Source organism: Gorilla gorilla, chromosome Y (genome assembly GCF_029281585.2).
Source record: "Gorilla gorilla gorilla isolate KB3781 chromosome Y, NHGRI_mGorGor1-v2.1_pri, whole genome shotgun sequence".
Taxonomy (NCBI): Eukaryota; Metazoa; Chordata; class Mammalia; order Primates; family Hominidae; genus Gorilla; species Gorilla gorilla.
The window spans coordinates 56,704,114-56,717,874 of NC_073248.2; positions in this window are offsets into that span (position 1 = coordinate 56,704,114).

Here is a 13,761-nt window from a genome sequence, read left to right on the forward strand (position 1 = left end):
AGTTTAAGTACAGTATATAATACATATTTTGTGTAATTTGATATTTTATTTACAGTATATTATATGTTTTTTGAGGTTTGTTATTTCATGTACTGTATAAACTATATATTTGGTGAAATGTGATATTTCATGTACAGTATAAAATATATATGTTGTGTAGTTTCATATTTTATGTATAGTATATAATACATATTTGGTGATATTTGATATTTTATGTACAGTATATAATACATATTTGGTGAAATTTGATATTTTACATAATGTATGTAATACATATTTGGTGAAATTTGATATTTTATGTACAGTATATAATATATATTTAGTGTTCTTTCATACTTTATGTACAGTATATAATACATATTTTGTGTAATTTGATATTTTATGTACAGTATATTATATATTTTTTGAAGTTTGATATTTTATGTGCAGTATAAACTATATATTTGGTGAAATGTGATATTTCGTGTACAGTATATAATATATATGTAGTGTACTTTCATATTTTATGTATAGTATATAATACATATTTGGTGAAATTTGATATTTTATGTACAGTATGTAATATATATTTGGTGAAATTTGATATTTTATGTACAGTATGTAATATATATTTGTTGAAATTTATATTTTATGTACAGTGTATAATGTATATTTAGTGTTCTTTCATACTTTATGTACAGTATATAATACATAGTGTGTGAAATTTGATATTTTATGTACGTTATATAATATATATAGTGAAATTTGATATTTTATGTACAGTATATAATATATATTTGGTGAAATTTGATATTTTATGTACAGTATGTAATATATATTTAGTGTTCTTTCATACTTTTTGTACAGTATATAATACATATTTTGTGAAATTTGATATTTTATATACGTTATATAATATATATGGTGAAATTTGATATTTTATTTACAGTATATAATATATATGTAGTGTAATTTCATATTTTATGTATAGTATATAATACATATTAGGTGAAATTGGATATTTTATATACAGTATATAATATTTATTTGGTGAAATTTCATATTTTACATACGGTATGTAATGCATATTTGGTGAAATTTGATATTTTATGTACAGTATATAATATATATTTAGTGTTCTTTCATACTTTATGTACAGTATGTAATACCTATTTTGTGAAATTTGATATTTTATATACGTTATATAATATATATGGTGAAATTTGATATTTTATTTACAGTATATAATATATATGTAGTGTACTTTCATATTTTATGTATTGTATGTAATACATATTTGGTGAAATTTGATATTTTATGTACAGGATATAATATATATTTGGTGAAATTTGATATTTTACATACCGAGTGTAATATATATTTGTTGAAATTTGATATTTTATGTACAGTATTTAATACATATTTGGTGAAATTTGATATTTTATGTACAGTATATAATATATATTTAGTGTTCTTTCATACTTTATGTACAGTACATAATACATAGTTTGTGAAATTTGATATTTTATGTACAGTATATAATGTATATTTGGTGAAATTTGATATTAAACATACAGAATGTAATATATATTTGTTGAAATTTGATATTTTATTTACAGTATATAATATATATTTAGTGTTCTTTCATACTTTATGTACAGTATATAATACATATGTTGTGTAATTTGATATTTTATGTACAGTATATTATTTATTTTTTGAAGTTTGATATTTTATGTACAGTATAAACTATATATTTTGTGAAATGTGATATTTCGTGTACAGTATATAATATATATGTAGTGTACTGTCATATTTTATGTATAGTATATAATACATATTTGGTGAAATTTGATATTTTATGTACAGTATATAATATATATTTGGTGAAATTTGATATTTTATGTACAGTATGTAATATATATTTGTTGAAATTTATATTTTATGTACAGTATATAATATATATTTAGTGTTCTTTCATACTTTATGTACAGTATATAATACATAGTTTGTGAAATTTGATATTTTATGTATGTTATATAATATCTATGGTGAAATTTGATATCTTATGCACAGTATATAATATATATGTAGTGTACTTTCATATTTTATGTATAGTATATAATACATATTTGGTGATATTTGATATTTTATGTACAGTATATAATATATATTTGGTGAAATTTGATATTTTACATAAAGTATGTAATACATATTTGGTGAAATTTGATATTTTATGTACAGTATATAATATGTATTTAGTGTTCTTTCAGACTTTATGTACAGTATGTAATACATATTTTGTGTAATTTGATATTTTATGTACAGTATATTATATATTTTTTGAATTTTGATATTTTATGTACAGTATAAACTATATATTTGGTGAAATGTGATATTTCGTGTACAGTATATAATATATAAGTAGTGTACTTTCATATGTTATGTATAGTATATAATACATATTTGGTGATATTTGATATTTTATGTACAGTATATAATATATATCTGGGGAAATTTGATATTTTATGTACAGTATGTAATATATATTTGTTGAAATTTATATTTTATGTACAGTATATAATGCATATTTAGTGTTCTTTCATACTTTATGTACAGTATATAATACATAGTTTGTGAAATTTGATATTTTATGTACAGTATATAATATATATTTAGTGTTCTTTCATACTTTCTGTACAGTATATAATACATATTTTGTGTAATTTTATATTTTATGTACAGTATATTATATATTTTTTGAAGTTTGATATTTTATGTACAGTATAAACTATATATTTTGTGAAATGTGATATTTCGTGTACAGTATATAATATATATGTAGTGTACTTTCATATTTTATGTATAGTATATAATACATATTTGGTTAAATTAGATATTTAATGTACAGTATATAATACATATGTAGTGTTCTTTCATACTTTATGTACAGTATATAATACATATTTTGTGTAATTTGATATTTTATGTACAGTATATTTTATATTTTTTGAAGTTTGATATTTTATGTACAGTAAAAACTATGTATTTGGTGAACTGTGATATTTCATGTACAGTGTATAATATATATGTAGTGTACTTTCATGTTTTATGTATAGTATATAATACATATTTGGTGAAATTTTATATTTTATGTACAGTATATAATATATATTTGGTGAAATTTGATATTTTATGTACAGTATTTAATACATATTTGGTGAAATTTGATATTTTATGTACAGTATAAAATATATATTTAGTGTTCTTTCATACTTTATGTACAGTACATAATACATAGTTTGTGAAATTTGATATTTTATGTACAGTATATAATGTATATTTGGTGAAATTTGATATTAAACATACAGAATGTAATATATATTTGTTGAAATTTGATATTTTATTTACAGTATATATTATATATTTAGTGTTCTTTCATACTTTATGTACAGTATATAATACATATGTTGTGTAATTTGATATTTTATGTACAGTATATTATATATTTTTTGAAGTTTGATATTTTATGTACAGTATAAACTATATATTTTGTGAAATGTGATATTTCGTGTACAGTATATAATATATATGTAGTGTACTGTCATATTTTATGTATAGTATATAATACATATTTGGTGAAATTTTATATTTTATGTACAGTATATAATATATATTTGGTGAAATTTGATATTTTATGTACAGTATGTAATATATATTTGTTGAAATTTATATTTTATGTACAGTATATAATATATATTTAGTGTTCTTTCATACTTTATGTACAGTATATAATACATAGTTTGTGAAATTTGATATTTTATGTATGTTATATAATATCTATGTTGAAATTTGATATCTTATGTACAGTATATAATATATATGTAGTGTACTTTCATATTTTATGTATAGTATATAATACATATTTGGTGATATTTGATATTTTATGTACAGTATATAATATATATTTGGTGAAATTTGATATTTTACATAAAGTATGTAATACATATTTGGTGAAATTTGATATTTTATGTACAGTATATAATATATATTTAGTGTTCTTTCAGACTTTATGTACAGTATATAATACATATTTTGTGTAATTTGATATTTTATGTACAGTATATTATATATTTTTTGAATTTTGATATTTTATGTACAGTATAAACTATATATTTGGTGAAATGTGATATTTCATGTACAGTATATAATATATAAGTAGTGTACCTTCATATTTTATGTATAGTATATAATACATATTTGGTGAAATTTGATATTTTATGTACAGTATATAATATATATCTGGTGAAATTTGATATTTTATGTACAGTATGTAATATATATTTGTTGAAATTTATATTTTATGTACAGTATATAATGCATATTTAGTGTTCTTTCATAATTTATGTACAGTATATAATACATAGTTTGTGAAATTTGATATTTTATGTACAGTATATAATATATATTTAGTGTTCTTTCATACTTTCTGTACAGTATATAATACATATTTTGTGTAATTTTATATTTTATGTACAGTGTATTATATATTTTTTGAAGTTTGATATTTTATGTACAGTATATACTATATATTTGGTGAAATGTGATATTTCGTGTACAGTATATAATATATATGTAGTGTACTGTCATATTTTATGTATAGTATATAATACATATTTGGTGAAATTTGATATTTTATGTACAGTATATAATATATATTTGGTGAAATTTGATATTTTATGTACAGTATGTAATATATATTTGTTGAAATTTATATTTTATGTACAGTATATAATATATATTTAGTGTTCTTTCATACTTTATGTACAGTATATAATACATAGTTTGTGAAATTTGATATTTTATGTATGTTATATAATATCTATGGTGAAATTTGATATCTTATGTACAGTATATAATATATATGTAGTGTACTTTCATATTTTATGTATAGTATATAATACATATTTGGTGATATTTGATATTTTATGTACAGTATATAATATATATTTGGTGAAATTTGATATTTTACATAAAGTATGTAATACATATTTGGTGAAATTTGATATTTTATGTACAGTATATAATATATATTTAGTGTTCTTTCAGACTTTATGTACAGTATATAATACATATTTTGTGTAATTTGATATTTTATGTACAGTATGTTATATATTTTTTGAATTTTGATATTTTATGTACAGTATAAACTATATATTTGGTGAAATGTGATATTTCGTGTACAGTATATAATATATAAGTAGTGTACTTTCATATTTTATGTATAGTATATAATACATATTTGGTGAAATTTGATATTTTATGTACAGTATATAATATATATCTGGTGAAATTTGATATTTTATGTACAGTATGTAATATATATTTGTTGAAATTTATATTTTATGTACAGTATATAATGCATATTTAGTGTTCTTTCATAATTTATGTACAGTATATAATACATAGTTTGTGAAATTTGATATTTTATGTACAGTATATAATATATATTTAGTGTTCTTTCATACTTTCTGTACAGTATATAATACATATTTTGTGTAATTTTATATTTTATGTACAGTGTATTATATATTTTTTGAAGTTTGATATTTTATGTACAGTATATACTATATATTTGGTGAAATGTGATATTTCGTGTACAGTATATAATATATATGTAGTGTACTGTCATACTTTATGTATAGTATATAATACATATTTGGTGAAATTTGATATTTTATGTACAGTATATAATATATATTTGGTGAAATTTGATATTTTATGTACAGTATGTAATATATATTTGTTGAAATTTATATTTTATGTGCAGTATATAATATATATTTAGTGTTCTTTCATACTTTATGTACAGTATATAATACATAGTTTGTGAAATTTGATATTTTATGTATGTTATATAATATCTATGGTGAAATTTGATATCTTATGTACAGTATATATTATATATGTAGTGTACTTTCATATTTTATGTATAGTATATAATACATATTTGGTGATATTTGATATTTTATGTACAGTATATAATATATATTTGGTGAAATTTGATATTTTACATAAAGTATGTAATACATATTTGGTGAAATTCGATATTTTATGTACAGTATATAATATGTATTTAGTGTTCTTTCAGACTTTATGTACAGTATATAATACATATTTTGTGTAATTTGATATTTTATGTACAGTATATTATATATTTTTTGAATTTTGATATTTTATGTACAGTATAAACTATATATTTGGTGAAATGTGATATTTCGTGTACAGTATATAATATATAAGTAGTGTACTTTCATATTTTATGTATAGTATATAATACATATTTGGTGAAATTTGATATTTTGTGTACAGTATATAATATATATCTGGTGAAATTTGATATTTTATGTACAGTATGTAATATATATTTGTTGAAATTTATATTTTATGTACAGTATATAATGCATATTTAGTGTTCTTTCATACTTTATGTACAGTATATAATACATAGTTTGTGAAATTTGATATTTTATGTACAGTATATAATATATATTTAGTGTTCTTTCATACTTTCTGTACAGTATATAATACATATTTTGTGTAATTTGATATTTTATGTACAGTATATTATATGTTTTTTGAAGTTTGATATTTTATGTACAGTATAAACTATATAATTTGTGAAATGTGATATTTCGTGTACAGTATATAATATATATGTAGTGTACTTTCATATTTTATGTATAGTATATAATACATATTTGGTTAAATTCGATATTTAATGTACAGTATATAATACATATGTAGTGTTCTTTCATACTTTATGTACAGTATATAATACATATTTTGTGTAATTTGATATTTTATGTACAGTATATTTTATATTTTTTGAAGTTTGATATTTTATGTACAGTAAAAACTATGTATTTGGTGAACTGTGATATTTCATGTACAGTGTATAATATATATGTAGTGTACTTTCATGTTTTATGTATAGTATATAATACATATTTGGTGAAATTTTATATTTTATGTACAGTATATAATATATATTTGGTGAAATTTGATATTTTATGTACAGTATTTAATACATATTTGGTGAAATTTGATATTTTATGTACAGTATATAATATATATTTAGTGTTCTTTCATACTTCATGTACAGTACATAATACATAGTTTGTGAAATTTGATATTTTATGTACAGTATATAATGTATATTTGGTGAAATTTGATATTAAACATACAGAATGTAATATATATTTGTTGAAATTTGATATTTTATTTACAGTATATAATATATATTTAGTGTTCTTTCATACTTTATGTACAGTATATAATACATATGTTGTGTAATTTGATATTTTATGTACAGTATATTATATATTTTTTGAAGTTTGATATTTTATGTACAGTATAAACTATATATTTTGTGAAATGTGATATTTCGTGTACAGTATATAATATATATGTAGTGTACTGTCATATTTTATGTATAGTATATAATACATATTTGGTGAAATTTGATATTTTATGTTCAGTATATAATATATATTTGGTGAAATTTGATATTTTATGTACAGTATGTAATATATATTTGTTGAAATTTATATTTTATGTACAGTATATAATATATATTTAGTGTTCTTTCATACTTTATGTACAGTATATAATACATAGTTTGTGAAATTTGATATTTTATGTATGTTATATAATATCTAGGGTGAAATTTGATATCTTATGTACAGTATATAATATATATGTAGTGTACTTTCATATTTTATGTATAGTATATAATACATATTTGGTGATATTTGATATTTTATGTACAGTATATAATATATATTTGGTGAAATTTGATATTTTACATAAAGTATGTAATACATATTTGGTGAAATTTGATATTTTATGTACAGTATATAATATATATTTAGAGTTCTTTCAGACTTTATGTACAGTATATAATACATATTTTGTGTAATTTGATATTTTATGTACAGTATATTATATATTTTTTGAATTTTGATATTTTATGTACAGTATAAACTATATATTTGGTGAAATGTGATATTTCGTGTACAGTATATAATATATAAGTAGTGTACTTTCATATTTTATGTATAGTATATAATATATATTTGGTGAAATTTGATATTTTATGTACAGTATATAATATATATCTGGTGAAATTTGATATTTTATGTACCGTATGTAATATATATTTGTTGAAATTTATATTTTATGTACAGTATATAATGCATATTTAGTGTTCTTTCATACTTTATGTACAGTATATAATACATAGTTTGTGAAATTTGATATTTTATGTACAGTATATAATATATATTTAGTGTTCTTTCATACTTTCTGTACAGTATATAATACATATTTTGTGTAATTTTATATTTTATGTACAGTGTATTATATATTTTTTGAAGTTTGATATTTTATGTACAGTATATACTATATATTTGGTGAAATGTGATATTTCGTGTACAGTATATAATATATATGTAGTGTACTGTCATATTTTATGTATAGTATATAATACATATTTGGTGAAATTTGATATTTTATGTACAGTATATAATATATATTTGGTGAAATTTGATATTTTATGTACAGTATGTAATATATATTTGTTGAAATTTATATTTTATGTACAGTATATAATATATATTTAGTGTTCTTTCATACTTTATGTACAGTATATAATACATAGTTTGTGAAATTTGATATTTTATGTATGTTATATAATATCTATGGTGAAATTTGATATCTTATGTACAGTATATAATATATATGTAGTGTACTTTCATATTTTATGTATAGTATATAATACATATTTGGTGATATTTGATATTTTACATAAAGTATGTAATACATATTTGGTGAAATTTGATATTTTATGTACAGTATATAATACATATTTGGTGAAATTTGATATTTTATGTACAGTATATAATATATATTTAGTGTTCTTTCAGACTTTATGTACAGTATATAATACATATTGTGTGTAATTTGATATTTTATGTACAGTATATTATATATTTTTTGAATTTTGATATTTTATGTAGAGTATAAACTATATATTTGGTGAAATGTGATATTTCGTGTACAGTATATAATATATAAGTAGTGTACTTTCATATTTTATGTATAGTATATAATACATATTTGGTGAAATTTGATATTTTATGTACAGTATATAATTTATATCTGGTGAAATTTGATATTTTATGTACAGTATGTAATATATATTTGTTGAAATTTATATTTTATGTACAGTATATAATGCATATTTAGTGTTCTTTCATACTTTATGTACAGTATATAATACACAGTTTGTGAAATTTGATATTTTATGTACAGTATATAATATATATTTAGTGTTCTTTCATACTTTCTGAACAGTATATAATACATATTTTGTGTAATTTGATATTTTATGTACAGTATATTATATATTTTTTGAAGTTTGATATTTTATGTACAGTATAAACTATATATTTTGTGAAATGTGATATTTCGTGTACAGTATATAATATATATAGAGTACTTTAATATTTTATGTATAGTATATAATACATATTTGGTTAAATTAGATATTTAATGTACAGTATATAATACATATTTAGTGTTCTTTCATACTTTATGTACAGTATATAATACATATTTTGTGTAATTTGATATTTTATGTACAGTATATTTTATATTTTTTGAAGTTTGATATTTTATGTACAGTAAAAACTATGTATTTGGTGAACTGTGATATTTCGTGTACAGTATATAATATATATGTAGTGTACTGTCATATTTTATGTATAGTATATAATACATATTTGGTGAAGTTTGATATTTTGTGTACAGTATGTAATATATATTTGGTGAAATTTGATATTTTATGTACAGTATATAATATATATATAGTGTTCTTTCATACTTTTTGTACAGAGTATAATACATATTTTGTGAAATTTCATATTTTATGTATGTCATATAACATATATGGAGAAATTTGATATTTTTTATACAGTATATAATATACATGTAGTGTACTTTCATATTTCATGTATAGTATTTAATACATATTAGGTGAAATTTGATATTTTATGTACAGTATATAATATATATTTGGTGAAATTTGATATTTTACAGACAGTATGTAATATATATTTGGTGAAATTTGATATTTTTTGTACAGTATATAATATATATTTAGTGTTCTTTCATACTTTCTGTACAGTATATAATACATATTTTGTGTAATTTGATATTTTATGTACAGTATATTATATATTTTTTGAAGTTTGATATTTTATGTACAGTATAAACTATATATTTGGTGAAATGTGATATTTCATGTACAGTGTATAATATATATGTAGTGTACTTTCATGTTTTATGTATAGTATATAATACATATTTGGTTAAATTTTATATTTTATGTACAGTATATAATATATATTTGGTGAAATTTGATATTTTATGTACAGTATTTAATACATATTTGGTGAAATTTGATATTTTATGTACAGTATATAATATATATTTAGTGTTCTTTCATACTTTATGTACAGTACATAATACATAGTTTGTGAAATTTGATATTTTATGTACAGTATATAATGTATATTTGGTGAAATTTGATATTAAACATACAGAATGTAATATATATTTGTTGAAATTTGATATTTTATTTACAGTATATAATATATATTTAGTGTTCTTTCATACTTTATGTACAGTATATAATACATATGTTGTGTAATTTTATATTTTATGTACAGTGTATTATATATTTCTTGAAGTTTGATATTTTATGTACAGTATATACTATATATTTGGTGAAATGTGATATTTCGTGTACAGTATATAATATATATGTAGTGTACTGTCATATTTTATGTATAGTATATAATACATATTTGGTGAAATTTGATATTTTATGTACAGTATATAATATATATTTGGTGAAATTTGATATTTTATGTACAGTATGTAATATATATTTGTTGAAATTTATATTTTATGTACAGTATATAATATATATTTAGTGTTCTTTCATACTTTATGTACAGTATATAATACATAGTTTGTGAAATTTGATATTTTATGTATGTTATATAATATCTATGGTGAAATTTGATATCTTATGTACAGTATATAATATATATGTAGTGTACTTTCATATTTTATGTATAGTATATAATACATATTTGGTGATATTTGATATTTTATGTACAGTATATAATATATATTTGGTGAAATTTGATATTTTACATAAAGTATGTAATACATATTTGGTGAAATTTGATATTTTATGTACAGTATATAATATATATTTAGTGTTCTTTCAGACTTTATGTACAGTATATAATACATATTTTGTGTAATTTGATATTTTATGTACAGTATATTATATATTTTTTGAATTTTGATATTTTATGTACAGTATAAACTATATATTTGGTGAAATGTGATATTTCGTGTACAGTATATAATATATAAGTAGTGTACTTTCATATTTTATGTATAGTATATAATACATATTTGGTGAAATTTGATATTTTATGTACAGTATATAATATATATCTGGTGAAATTTGATATTTTATGTACAGTATGTAATATATATTTGTTGAAATTTATATTTTATGTACAGTATATAATGCATATTTAGTGTTCTTTCATACTTTATGTACAGTATATAATACATAGTTTGTGAAATTTGATATTTTATGTACAGTATATAATATATATTTAGTGTTCTTTCATACTTTATGTACAGTATATAATACATATTTTGTGTAATTTGATATTTTATGTACAGTATGTTATATATTTTTTGAAGTTTGATATTTTATGTACAGTATAAACTATATATTTTGTGAAATGTGATATTTTGTGTACAGTATATAATATATATGTAGTGTACTGTCATATTTTATGTATAGTATATAATACATATTTGGTGAAGTTTGATATTTTGTGTACAGTATATAATATATATTTGGTGAAATTTCATATTTTATGTACAGTATGTAATATATATTTGGTGAAATTTGATATTTTATGTACAGTACATAATATATATATAGTGTTCTTTCATACTTTTTGTACAGAGTATAATACATATTTTGTGAAATTTCATATTTTATATATGTCATATAACATATATGGAGAAATTTGATATTTTTTATACAGTATATAATATACATGTAGTGTACTTTCATATTTCATGTATAGTATTTAATACATATTAGGTGAAATTTGATATTTTATGTACAGTATATAATATATATTTGGTGAAATTTGATATTTTACAGACAGTATGTAATATATATTTGGTGAAATTTGATATTTTTTGTACAGTATATAATATATATTTAGTGTTCTTTCATACTTTCTGTACAGTATATAATACATATTTTGTGTAATTTGATATTTTATGTACAGTATATTATATATTTTTTGAAGTTTGATATTTTATGTACAGTATAAACTATATATTTGGTGAAATGTGATATTTCATGTACAGTGTATAATATATATGTAGTGTACTTTCATGTTTTATGTATAGTATATAATACATATTTGGTTAAATTTTATATTTTATGTACAGTATATAATATATATTTGGTGAAATTTGATATTTTATGTACAGTATTTAATACATATTTGGTGAAATTTGATATTTTATGTACAGTATATAATATATATTTAGTGTTCTTTCATACTTTATGTACAGTACATAATACATAGTTTGTGAAATTTGATATTTTATGTACAGTATATAATGTATATTTGGTGAAATTTGATATTAAACATACAGAATGTAATATATATTTGTTGAAATTTGATATTTTATTTACAGTATATAATATATATTTAGTGTTCTTTCATACTTTATGTACAGTATATAATACATATGTTGTGTAATTTTATATTTTATGTACAGTGTATTATATATTTCTTGAAGTTTGATATTTTATGTACAGTATATACTATATATTTGGTGAAATGTGATATTTCGTGTACAGTATATAATATATATGTAGTGTACTGTCATATTTTATGTATAGTATATAATACATATTTGGTGAAATTTGATATTTTATGTACAGTATATAATATATATTTGGTGAAATTTGATATTTTATGTACAGTATGTAATATATATTTGTTGAAATTTATATTTTATGTACAGTATATAATATATATTTAGTGTTCTTTCATTCTTGATGTACAGAATATAATACATAGTTTGTGAAATTTGATATTTTATGTATGTTACATAATATCTATGGTGAAATTTGATATCTTATGTACAGTATATAATATATATGTAGTGTACTTTCATATTTTATGTATAGTATATAATACATATTTGGTAATATTTGATATTTTATGTACAGTATATAATATATATTTGGTGAAATTTGATATTCTACATAAAGAATGTAATACATATTTGGTGAAATTTGATATTTTATGTACAGTATATAATATATATTTAGTGTTCTTTCAGACTTTATGTACAGTATATAATACATATTTTGTGTAATTTGATATTTTATGTACAGTATATTATATATTTTTTGAATTTTGATATTTTATGTACAGTATAAACTATATATTTGTTGAAATGTGATATTTCGTGTACAGTATATAATATATAAGTAGTGTACTTTCATATTTTATGTATAGTATATAATACATATTTGGTGAAATTTGATATTTTATGTACAGTATATAATATATATCTGGTGAAATTTGA